Source organism: Gorilla gorilla, chromosome 15 (assembly GCF_029281585.2).
Source record: "Gorilla gorilla gorilla isolate KB3781 chromosome 15, NHGRI_mGorGor1-v2.1_pri, whole genome shotgun sequence".
Lineage (NCBI taxonomy): Eukaryota > Metazoa > Chordata > Mammalia > Primates > Hominidae > Gorilla > Gorilla gorilla.
In genome coordinates, this window is record NC_073239.2 from 118,408,927 (window position 1) to 118,421,970 (window position 13,044).

At 46.0% G+C, this 13,044-nt stretch overlaps 1 long non-coding RNA gene across 1 annotated transcript; it reads left to right on the top strand.

Annotated features, from left to right (window-relative positions):
• Positions 1 to 6,746: 6,746 nt before the first annotated feature.
• On the top strand, positions 6,747 to 8,545 carry LOC129526671 (uncharacterized). The gene is made up of 3 exons (XR_008671395.2): positions 6,747 to 6,847; positions 7,953 to 8,077; positions 8,311 to 8,545. It is a non-coding gene; the product is annotated as an uncharacterized lncRNA (long non-coding RNA).
• Positions 8,546 to 13,044: the final 4,499 nt, after the last annotated feature.

Genomic DNA, 13,044 nt, shown 5'->3' on the forward strand with positions numbered 1-13,044 from the left:
GAAGGTATTCAAAGCATGAGATGGAAATTGCTTTTTGAACTCTGTGCCTTAGGCAGTTAACATGCAAGCAAAGATAAGATGCCTTCGGCAGGGGAGGCTATGACAACCAACGAGAAAAATGGAAAAACACCAATTGGATGGGTCTGCAGTTGATCACTTGCTCTTCCTTGGTCAAGTTCATGAGCCTGTCTCCTGTTTCGAGGATACATGCTTTTATAAATGTTAAATAAGCTAACACTGCTGAAAGGGCATTGCTAATGGAGGTCTGTGGAAATAGATGGAAATATTTCTAATTAGAAGGTATGGATTGGGCACTTACTGTGTGCCAAGCACTACAGTGGACCCTGAAATGAGTCAGCCACAGACTCGGTCCTCCAAGATCCCCGCTCCTCTAGCTCCATTCATTTTAGCCCGACGCAATGAGGCTTCTTTCTGCCTTCAGGAATTGCTTGGGCAATGGTTCCCAGGACCTTCTGACCCAGAGGATTCCACAGACTTTTCAGCCCTTTCTTCTGGGAGGTCTCCATGGCCTTCCCACCACTGCCTCAGTCTTGTGGTGGTGCCGCTCCCCATGGCGGCTTCTCCCACCCTCCCGGCTGCTCCTCCCCCACCTCCTGAGCCCACCTCTAGAGGCTGGGTCATCTCGGGCTGTTCCTGCGGTCTCTTCTGCCCTCTAAATACCCACCGTCCAGGAACGCCCACCCTGCGGTGGCCTCAGCTCCCACCTACAAGCCCAGGACTTTTCTCCCAAGTCCTAATCTTAAATATGCTGCCTGCCTGCAGGCTGTATTCACCAGCCATCTTCTCGCCTTCGCCCAGGAGTTGATACCACCACTGAGAGGGCACTGCCAAGCACCTATGCAGGGAGGCCCGGGTCCCTCTGGGCCCTGCCCGGGCCACATCCTCAGCATTTCTCTCCGTCTCAACAGCTCAAGCCCTGTGGTACCTCTTGTTGAGCCTCTGGGGGTCTCCCAGCAGGCCAGCCCCACCCTCGTCTGACCCCACAGTCCTGCCTCTCCAGTGCTGCTAGACTGTCTTCCCCAGCTGATGCCCATCTGCGGTTCCCCACGGCCAGTCTCAACAGTCTCTTGCCTGCACCCACTCCTCAGCCTTCTCCATTGGAGGCTCCCCTCCTCAGACACACAGGCCTGTCTGCTGCCCCATCGTCTCTGCGCAGGCTGCTCTCTCGGTGTCCCTGACCCATGCCCACTCCACGCTCCAGGGCTCAGCCTCCTCTCCCGCTCTCCACCCCACCCTTCGTCTCCTGCCCTCCACCCCACCCCTCTTTTCCTGCTCTCCACCACATCCCTCCTCTCGGGCTCCTGGGCACCCCCCCGCCACCTGCGTCTCCTGTCGTCAGCAAAATGCACTATTTGCTCATCCAGTGCCCACAGTTTGCCCACCGGACGGCCCTGCTAGGTGGGAAGCTCCTTGCAGGCAGGAACCCCATCTGCTTGACTTTACTTTGGAATCTCCGCAGCCTCATACGGGGCTGAGGCAGGTCCTTCCGTAAAATGGAACTGAATGAGCGGCGCCATTCAGTTAATCCATCCGCCAAAGGCCAGTCTCCCTTGGGTTTTCAACAGGTAACATGAGCGTTTAAAAATGAGTCTTGTTAAATGAAGTGCCCTGATTTTCAAAGTTATGCCCACACAGAACGACAGGGCAGGGGCTCCCTTCCAGAATGACAGAGCCCTGGGGCTCGTCTGACCACTTCTCCACCCCCAGATTCTTCTCATCACCCGATGCCTTTACTTTGGGACTTTTCCAGGTCGTTCCTCACCTCGTGCAGCATTGCAGTGAGTGGGCGACAAGGAACCTCGTGGTCTCCGTGTGCTTTGCGGGGACCACCTCTTCGCAGGGGCCGCCACCTGCCTCTCCGGCGCTGCATCCTCAGCATCCCCACTGCCCCCGGATCTCCTTCAGGGAGGTGCTGCGGAAGAGCGGCCCCAGCAGCCTCCTCCTGTGGCCCAGGCGCACCAAGGCGAGCGCGGCCATGAGTTCCGGCCCAGCGCCACCCAGACTCTTTGATGTGGGTTTGTGTGTGGGAGAGTAAAAGATGCACACACCCTCCGCAAGTCTAGAATTTGTGGTTTTTGTTATCTCACAACTTCATATTTGGAAGAAGTATTTTAATGTCTTATGAGTTGTGAATAATTATGTAATTCTGCCACTTTCTCAAAACCAAGATTTTTCAAACGGACTGCTCTAGTCTGGAGCTGACATCCTTAAGAGAACTTTGCTTTTTTTCCTGTGGGTTTTAAGCAACAGCGTGCCAAATGAATTCTTTCGTCCGCTTAAAACAGTTCATTAGGGGGAACCATCCTGTAAAAGGAAAGGAAAGGAAAGGAAAATCCTTCCTTCTTCAAATGAATTCTCAAAAATTACTTCTGAGATGCAAATGCTGCCTGAGTGTTTGAGCTCCGTGAGAGAGTCCACTTCCCAACTTGTTTTCAGTCTGCTGTTGGGTGCTACTAAATTTCTTAAACATTGTGTTTCTCCCTTATCTGTGAATTAGCCATGTGTTCTTTGGAATCTCTTCCTGGGTCTTCGTTATTATTCCTCAGTTATTTAAGAACCTAGGGAAGGCCCGGCGTGGTGGCTCACGCCTGTAATCCCAGTACTTTGGGAGGCCGAAGCGGGCGGATCACCTGAGGCCGGGCGTTTGAGACCAGCCTGACCAACATGGAGAAACTAAAAATGCAAAATTAGCCGGGCGTGGTGGCGGGCGCCTGTAATCCCAGCTACTTGGGAGACTGAGGCAGGAGAATCGCTTAAACCTGGGAGGTGGAGGTTGCAGTGAGCCGAGATTGCGCCATTGCATTCCAGCCTGGGCAACAAGAGCGAGACTCTGTTAAAAAAAAAAAAAAAAAAAAAAAAAAAAAACCCTAGGGAAAGGGTCACGAAGACTGCATCATCAAATGACACCATGAACTCCTCAAGGGTCTACCCATTGTTTTAACTTACTGCCCAAAAGGTACTTCTCATTCGAATAGCCCAGATCCTCATGTTGCCTTATCAAGTTTAGACTCTAGTGGCCCCGATGGCTGATCTCATGACATTCAAATAGGAGGCGATCATTTCCTTAAATACAAACACGAGATTGTCAATAGTTAGGATGTGCTTATTTTTCCTCCAGGGCATAAGATTTTTTTTCTTGTATGTATTTCATATCCCTAGCTGGAGAAATATCAAAAGAATCTGAATATCACCATCTGGAAGTTGTGCCATGGACTCCAGTGGGCAGGATTCGAGCTGGGATTCTCTTCTTCCTCTAGCAGTGTATTTCTTCTGCTTAAAATGAGCACAAACACATCTAATTCCCTAATGGACCAACTCAGACCTAAAAGTCTCTTATTCTTTGCCCACCTTCCTCTACCCACATGGATTCCTGGGATTCTCTAAATGTAGATGGCAATGGGGAGGGCTGGGGATTCCCATCAAGGATATTTGATCATCGGTGACTTCACTTAACCAATAAATCAAACGTGTTGAAATACACACAGGTCAGAAATGTGGTATGCTGTTACTCACTCAAAAGTCTGTTGGTCTGTCTTGGTTGCGATTGGGCAATGAAGCCCTAGGGACTTATTTCGGCTTCAATAGTCTGTAACCCCCAATCAATATTTCGTTAAGTGTTAGTATCCATTCCTAGTATTTCCCCAAGTTTAACTTGTTCCTTTTGAAACGACTGGTATTCTTATGAGCCAGAAGACTGTTATTTGAAAATGTTTCCTTTTTTTTTTTTTTTTTTTTTTTTTTGAGACGGAGTTTCACTCTTGTTGCCCAGGCTGGAGTGCAGTGGCACGATCTCGGCTCATTGCAACCTCCATCTCCCAGGTTCAAGTGATTCTCCTGCCTCAGCCTCCCGAGTGGCTGGGATTATAGGTACCCGCCACCATGCCCAGCTAATTTTTGTATTTTTAGTACAGACGGGGTTTCACCATGTTGGCCAGGCTGGTCTCGAACTCTTGACCTCAGGTGATCTGCCCGCCTTGGCCTCCCAAAGTGCTGGCATTACAGGCGTGAACCACCATGCCCGGCCAATGTTTCCTTTTTTAAACCTTCATTATATATCACTTTCACATTTAGAACTCTCTTCGCCTCCATCTAGAAATATTTTCGTTTTCTCTGGATGTGCTTCTGTCTCCCGCCGGACAAGACTGGCACTCCGGGAAGAGGACCCTGTGTATCATGACACCTGGCACACAGAAGAAGCTCAATAGACACTGAATGATTTTTTTTTAACATTGAAGTTGTTTTTAGCTCTCCCCTATTAGCCGTTAGTTAGCAGTTCACATTGTATGTGGAGTCTGTATTTATAATATAACATTAGTTCTGCCCTAAAATTCCACAGGACAAATTCCATTTGGAAACGTCCTCTAATTGTCATGCAGTGGTTCTGTTCAAACTGCGGGAACATTTCTAAATCCCACAGCTGTAACAGGCTGCCTGCCCATTACAGAAGGAGACTTCAGGCGGAAATTCAAAACACTTGCTACTGTGACATCTGCCCAGTGGTACTAATTTACATCCATTTGTATTTATTATTGTATAGTTTGGGATGTAATAAGATGCTGCCATCACCCCCACAAGCCTCTGGAATACTGAGGAGTGGTATTGCATGTCATGAAGCACGCAGGCTCTTCGAGTTTGACCTCTGCTTTGAATTCCCACTTGATCCGGGATGAGGAAGTCTGACTGAGCAGCGGTTTCCTCATCTGTAAAATGGGTATAACACCAGCACCTATCTTGCTGGATTGGCACCTGGAATAAATGAGAAAGCACAGGCCAAGCCCTCCAGCATTGGACACAGTCAGCACGTAATTAATGCTAGCTCTTCTTATTAAATTCCTTTAGCTTCAAGAAGTAATCAGAGACACTTACAGAATTACAGAAGAGCTTATCATGCCGTTCTCTTTGAGGAAAACAGTTAAGCAGTTTTAATCCATTTTATAATAATGTCTTACATAATCCTTACTCAGAGCTTTAATCAAAAAGGTTGTCTTTTAATAAACAAGATTCACATTTAGACTCTGTCTACACACACAAGCCAGTTTTAAATGTCACCCAGATTAAGTCAAACAACCGATAATTAACAATGTTTTACATGTAACTGGTTTTGTTTGTGGACCCAGTCCTAAACATTTTTTTACCAAGTAACTTTAAATATGTCATCAGATGGGTTTTCAGTAGACATATCTGAACCTAATTTTGTAGCTTAAAAATAGTATATTTTATTCACTTTTTTTAATATTAAATATGTAGGATATTTTAATACTTGGCCAATTCAAGTGTTGATAAGTAACATCTGTCAACATTTACAATATTATCTAGCTCATTTATCCAGAATAAACTGAGAATCTTCTGGATTTTTAAAACAATTCTCAGGCCCTGATTTACTAGGAGAGTTTGGGAGGACCTTTATGCAGACAAACAACTCATAGTTTTAAGTTGGCTTCCGCTCCTTTCTAACACAAAGATAACCGCGAGGTGGAAAAATATCACTTTGTGAAAACGACATCTTAGCAAAACAGATCTGTACAAGGCAGAACTGGACAAAATATGTTGATTCACATTACCACTGACTTATATCAGACATTCTATCATTTTATCTGCCTCGAGCATTTATCAAAGTAAACTGCTGCAGAGTGCAACTGCCTCCTTGTCAGCCGGGACAGGTGTTACCACATCTATTGCCTCGCCTGCTTGTAAACGGGGATAGCCCATTCCTACAGCTAATCCTGGCAACACAAGCTCACCTTCACACAGCAGGATTGGGAGGCTCTGGAAGGTTCCAAGGCCAAAGACAGAGCCAGGTCTGCTTGGAAGCCATCTGTGATCCCCGTTCCTACCCCTCCACCTTGCTCATGCCTCCCTCTGCAGCGACCAGCCTGGCACCAAAACAGCACCTGCCAGGGGAACTTGAGGATTTGGCTGGCCTGGGGCTAGAGCTGTCCATTCCCACCAAGAGGAAGAGGCCCACAACCCCAGTGGCCTCTGAGGCCAGCAGAGCCTGTGGTGCCACAAGGGAACAGCCTGTGAGCCTGTCCTCCACTGCGCCCTGCGCTTCTGACTCAGACTAACACACCAGGATTTTCCATTTCAACAGCAGTGTCTGTGGTCCTCTTTTCTAAGTGAAAGAGTCCAAGCTAAAGTTGGCTAGAGGGATGCTTGCAGCTCCAGAGCAGGTGTAGGGCTGATACCAGCCCTCTGCTGTTATTTGACAGCTTGCAAAATGTACAAACTGGCCAGATACAGGTGTGTGCTTGCATGTGTGTGCATACACACACATATCTGAATATATGTGTGTATGTATCTACACATCATACTAATAAGCTAATAACTTCCATGGGCAATAAATTTTCAAATTTCTTTAGGATTCAGCTAAGGAGAATGTATATAATCAACACATTAATTATTATGCATACATAAACATACTAATACTCTTAATACGCCCTTTGAAAAAATATATTCAACCAGCTTAATTTTTCTAATTTTGTTTTTGTTAAATCCTGTTTTCGTATTAACTATTGATTGCTAAGCAGCAGGCAGTGTGCTAAGTACGTTACCTGGATTATCTGGTTAATCCTTCCAATAGCTACACGGTGAAGACACAGATGTCCACATCTTCTGCAGATAAGGAAACTGAGGGGTAATAATAAATAATTTGCACAACACAGCACAAAGCTGAGGAGCCAACACTGGACCTGACGAAGTCCCATTCTGGAAGCCAAACTCCCAACTGCTAAGCTCTGCTTGAATTCTCATTGAGCATCTCACTTCTTACAAGTTTCAACAACTCAGCAGTCTATAATCCAACTCGCCTTCTCCGCAATGCAAAAAGGTAGAAGTGACACTTTCTTTTTTTTCTTTTTTTTTTTTTTTTTGAGACAGAGTCTCATTCTGTCACCCAGGCTGGAATGCAGTGGCGCGATCTCGGCTCACTGCAACCTCTGCCTCCTGGGTTCAAGCGATTCTCCTACCTCAGCCTCCCAAGTAGCTGGGGCTACAGGCACACACCACCACACCTAGCTAATTTTTGTATTTTTAGTAAAGAAGGGGTTTCACCATGTTGGCCAGGATGGTCTCAATCTCTTGACCTTGTGATCCACCCGCCTTGGCCTCCGAAAGTGCTGGGATTACAGGCATGAACCACCAAGCCTGGCAGTGCTTTCTTATAAGGGAGGTGCTTTCCCTATCCATGAGGGTATTTAGGGAACCATATAGAAATATATATGTAAGTTGTATAATGGTAATTGATAGACATAACACAGTTAGTTAAAAATGGCGTCAAACAATAGAGTAACTACTTTCCATCCTTCATAGATTCAATACACATTTAGCTGAGGTTTATCATTGGCCAACACCAGGGTTGAGCTCTGGGAGGGAGAATAAAAAGTAGTAGGCACCCTCTTCTCTCCAAGAAATCACAATCTTCTCCCCAAGAACTCACACTGATCATACAGATAAGATGTGTGTGGTATAACACCTGCTTTCCATGAAAATAAATTGATTAATCACATCGAAAATAGAGGAACAAATAATGAAAGTGTTTCTTAGGGCAAAAAATAAGAGCGCTTGGGGTTTTCATACCCTAAAGGTAGTCCTTTTTCTAACAACCAAAGAATTGGCCATGTCTACTCCTGACATATAGCCATCCTCCTTTGCTACCAGGAATAAACAACAATTTGACTGAGCCAAATAGCAGATGCAATTTTGCATGAAGCTAGTAATACTGTTTATGCTTTACTATTTTTAATATGCTATAAAAACTATTTGTCTTTTCAAAAAGAATTTTTTTTTTACAGATTTAATGCCACTGCCTTAACTTTAAACCAATGGGGTAGACATTTCTCTTTCTCTTTTCAGGGGCAAATTTTGGAATTATTTTAAAATCAGTCTGATGCCTCACACATCACAGCTGCTAAACTTGGGTATTTGTTTTTCAGTGCAATGAGCTTCATGCTGAATACTGATTTGAAGTGTGGTTCACCACACAGACTTAAATTGTCCTTCCCACAACTTTATCTGAGAAGCCTGACAACGGTGACAATCACAGGACTAGTTTTATTGGGTAAGACTATTCTATGTGCAATTTATTCTGACAGGCTCCACAATTTTTAAGTGCAATTAAATCCTAAGAATTTGCCCAGATAAAAAAAAAAAAGTCTACCACGTTTAAAAAAAAATTTTTTTTGAAGAAAGCAGAAAAAACAGTTGAATTGAACAACTAATTACTAACTGGTTGCTCTCTTGAAAAAAAAAAAAGATATTTGACAGAGCCTCAAAATCGATTTCATTATCTAGACAGGCAACTTTCTGGGTCTGAGAAAGAGAAGGCTTCCAGGAGGTCTGCAGCCACCTGCTTCAGCCACTGCTGGTATCCACATCTTCAAAGCGGAGGTTTAGCCACACCCAGACAGGGGAATAACACTTGCAGAAAACGACGCTCAGAAATTGCCGTCACCTGATTCCCCGCAGCAGAGCAGACCAGCTGTCTCCTGTACAGGTGGAAGCAGCTTGCACGCTTCCTGCCGTCCGCACGCTCACTCCTCCCTCATAGTCCCAGAAATGGAATCCCAAGAGGCCGCTCAGGCAAGCCAGATAGAGCCACCCATGTGATCAAGCATTCAGGGCGTGAGGGCCCCCACTGCCATGGCTGGGAAAATACATGCATCAACATGACTCGTGTCATTTGCTTGCCCTTGGTGAATTTCACGTTGCATTTCTAACCCGAAGCTAGGGTCGCGATTGTCTGGGGCATAGAGTCCCTACCACTTCTAGGTATTCCACATTCCCAGTCTCTATTCAACAAAAGGCTAGGCTGACACTGAAGCAGCTATCCAGGTTATTCTTCAGAAATCAGATATTTTTAAAGTGATGCCAAGTTACACCTAACATCATAGAATATTCTGTTCATGTGAACTTAATTCAGTAGAAAACATCTTCGGCCAGACACCTGCAGCCGGCATAATCTGGCTATCTGGTGCCTGCTGCTCCCTCTACCCTTGCTGCTGCCCCGACCTGCCCCATACCCCAGCTCCCATTGGGGTCGACGGTTTCCCAGAGATACTCAGCCTTTTGGTGCTCCTCTCTCCTCCTGGTATACCCCATGCATTAAGCATTGGTCCTCCCATCTTGTGTGCCCCCAAGACATCTACCACTGGTAACACTAAAGTGGCCTTGCCTGTCTCACCCAATTTGGCTCCGAACTCATTGAGGACCACTTTACACACTTCCCAGCACCTCACACAGTTCCTGGTACAGAGCAGGCTCCCGGGGATGTTTGCTGAAGGTCTTTTTTTCCCTTCTGAGCTGCTAAAACAACAGGCATTAAACAGTCACCTGGGCCATGTTGTTGCTGTGAAATGTCCTTCTCTGCAGATCGTAAGCCCCTTGACGTGATGGCAGAAACCGCGCCCTCCTTTTGTGCCCTAATACCTGGGCCAGTGCTCTGGGCCTATTAGATGCCAATAAACGTTTCTTAAATAAATGAATTAAAGACAATACTGATACAGACATCCTGAGAGAAAGCCAATAAGGTCTAAAAATGAAGGCATTCCAACATCCATGTGCACAGAACATTGGGAAAGCTGTCTATCAGCGTCTCTCTTTTGTGATTTCCTATTAAAGGTGCTCCACAGAACTTGAACTGACCTATTGCAGTACAGCACAGTACTAGGGACATAGGCCATGTGGAAAGAGATTACTTCATCTGCTTGCCATGCAAAGCAGGGCTGAGGATCCGAGGCCTCGACATGGAGAGTGGGACCCCAGGGCCCTCACCCCTCCCTTCTCAGGCCATTTGTTCTGTTTTCCTGGATGACTACCTCCCACCTGTCACCCCCTGCCTTTGCCTTCCACTTGGTCAATGCTAAATCACCCTCTCAGACTCATCTCAGGTACCACCTCTCCAAGGACGCATTCCCTGACCCCTCTGGGCCTGGCCTGGTGTGAATGCATACTATGCTGTTACCCTCACTGGACAGAGACACTCTCTTCCTTTTTTTTTTTTTTCAGACAGTCTCACTCTGTCGCCCAGGCTGGCATGCAGTGGTGCGAACCTCCACCTCCCAGGTTCAAGTGATTCTCCTGCCTCAGCCTCCCAAGTAGCTGGGACTATAGGTGTGCTGCCACCACATCCAGCTAATTTTTGTATTTTTAGTAGAGACAGGGTTCCTCTATGTTGGCCAGGCTGGTCTTGAACTCCTGACCTCAGGTGATCCTCCCACCTCAGCCTCCCAAAGTGCTGAGATTACAGGTGTGAGCAGCCACGCCAGGCCTGGTCACTTCCTTTCTGAGTATCTCCACCGCTACTGAGTGAGGACCTCGAGCAGTGCCAGGATTTGCTGTTGCTCCTGCCTCCCACCCTCTCTTGAATCCTGCTCCCTTTCCCCCTGCCTGGGCCTTTGCCACTTCCCCAGATTTTAATTATGCAAAATTAAATAGCTGCTTCATAGGCGAACAGCTGGATACAACACCTTGCAGTCTTCAGGGGAAATGGTGCAAGCATAAAAAACAGGAAGAGCAACTTAAGATTAAAATACTGCTTCGAGGCTGGCGTGGGCGCTGTCTCCAACAGAGGCTGACACTTGCCTGCTGGATTTAAACCTGCCCATGGTCAGGCATCAAGCCCCCCATGCCAGGCCTGGGGGAGACAGAGGAGGTGAGATGGCCACATCCTCAGCCACCTTTCCTACTACTTTTGGCAGCTCCACGATTGGCACCAGAATGGCACTTATTGGAGGGTTTTCTCCCTCGCAGCCCTCCTAAGAATCGCCTGCTGCCTTTCCTCCTACCCATTCCAACCCTTCAAACCCAGGGGGTGCTGGGCTTCGGACCCTCTCCCCTTTTATAAGTGTAAGGTGCTATCCCTGGGAGGCCAATGCTGTTGGCTGCACACTTATAGAACCCCAAGTTATTTGCAGGACCCCCTAAAAATGTGCAATGCTGAAACAGGACTGTTTTCCTTTGAGCACCAGATGAATTCTGGAATGGTCAGGTGCAAAACTGAATCCTGGCATGGCGAATCATCTTCCCCATGGCTTCCATTTTAATTTCAGAAGTGCATTAGTGGAGGCTGAGAACTTGCATCCAACACAACACAAAATCGAATGAGGAATTCCGACATTGCCTGAGAGTGCACACAGCCCATGTGCATTTCATTTGCCTGTATGTGCCCTGTAAAAAATTCAACCACTTTGGGAGGCCGAGATGGGCGGATCACGAGGTCAAGAGATTGAGACCATCCTGGCTAACAGGGTGAAATCCCGTCTCTACTAAAAATACAAAAAATTAGCTGGTCGTGGTGGCGGGTGCCTGTAGTCCCAGCTACTCAGGAGGCTGAGGCAGGAGAATGGCATGAACCTGGGAGGTGGAGCCTGCAGTGAGCCGAGATCGTGCCACTGCACTCCAGCCTGGGCGACTGAGGGAGACTCTGTCTCAAAGAAAAAAAAAAAATCAACCAAATTCAAACGCACCATCTTTTATACTAAAAATCTCTCTAATATTTAAAATATACATCATACTCCCATTTAAATCACAATGCTTACTATTTTTACCCAAAGTGCTTCTACTTCTTGAAAGAGCTGATGTTTACTAGAACTGAACATGGGTCATGCAAGATGCACTGAGTCAAGATTGGCTGGGACTGCGGAATCCTCTCTCTCCTGCAGGAATCCCATCCACACGCTGCTGGTTCACTTTCATCATCTGAAGGACCCCTTCGTACCTAGATTCTACTTGTTATGTGCAGTTTATTTTGGTTCTAAAGGTCAGAGGCAAATATGAATAAAGGCATTTGCAGCCTTTTAAGCTTGGAAGATATTCCTGGCAGGGCGAGGGGCAAGACATGGCATCAGAGGTCATTCACCATCCCCGGCGCTGTGTCCCGCCGGCCACAGGCCCCCTGCATTCACTCCCTTACCTAGTAGTAGGATATATGGAAATTAGCCTGGGAAATATTGTATGTTAGCATAGTTCATGTTTAATATACTAAAGCATGGCCTTTAGTCCATAAGGTTTTATGAATTACCTGAACATATACAAGCATTCTTTAAACAAATAACACTGAAATACCACAGCGACAATTAAAACTGACCAATGGAAAGGATCTGGAAGGCCCTGGAACAAGTGCCTTTTCTTTTTTGTTGTTTTTGGATTTGTTTGTTTTTGAGGGAAAGAGGAGAGGCTCTGAAATCCAAGTCTACAGTCTCTTACATGAAAGTACAAAACTCCAAAAAGCTCTAAAAACCAAAAGTTGTTACTTAAATTTTGCAGCCCACCCTGACATGCAGATATCTAGGGTCTTCCTGTCACTCCACTTAGAGTGACCATTCCTATGTTCACTATCCAAATGCCCACGCAATTGGGAAGAAAGGAATCCCAGGCTGGAGAAGTCTAGAATATCCCATTACAGTCTTGATACTGTATTCATTTTCTATTGAAAGAAAAAAAAATCTCAATTCTGAAAAACATCCAACCACACAGGTTTTGCAGACTGGTACTATTAGAGTCTGACATAAACAGGGGCCTGGCATGTAATTAAGTGAGAAGGTACCCAAGCTACATTGAAGAAGGACGGTGACTCGTAGGGTTAAAACTGAGAGCCTGGCTCTGACCCAAAGCTGTGTTTAACAGACGTGCAAACATACGACACCGGTTCACCAATCATCAGCCCAAGCTCCAATATCAATTCTGTGTTAAACCATCAATCTAAAGTGGATATTTTTGTTATTTTGTTTATCTTTTTTCCCCCATCAAGACACCTAGTGAACCAATTTCAAATGACACCTGAACCTACATATTTTTCTTAAACTACTGAATTGGAACAAAATCAAAACATCAAAATATTCTCCAAAAGTGGCGGGAATGGAATCGGGATTTCATTCGGTTTAAGTCCCAGGTTGAAAAGACACAAGATGGTCAGGTCATCGCATGGATGGAAAGGGCTTAAACCACCCATCCATTTTTGAAACCTTGACCTCGAGAAGAAAGAGAGAAAGCTTTTAAGTTTTTAAAATAGCTGGAAAATCATACCAC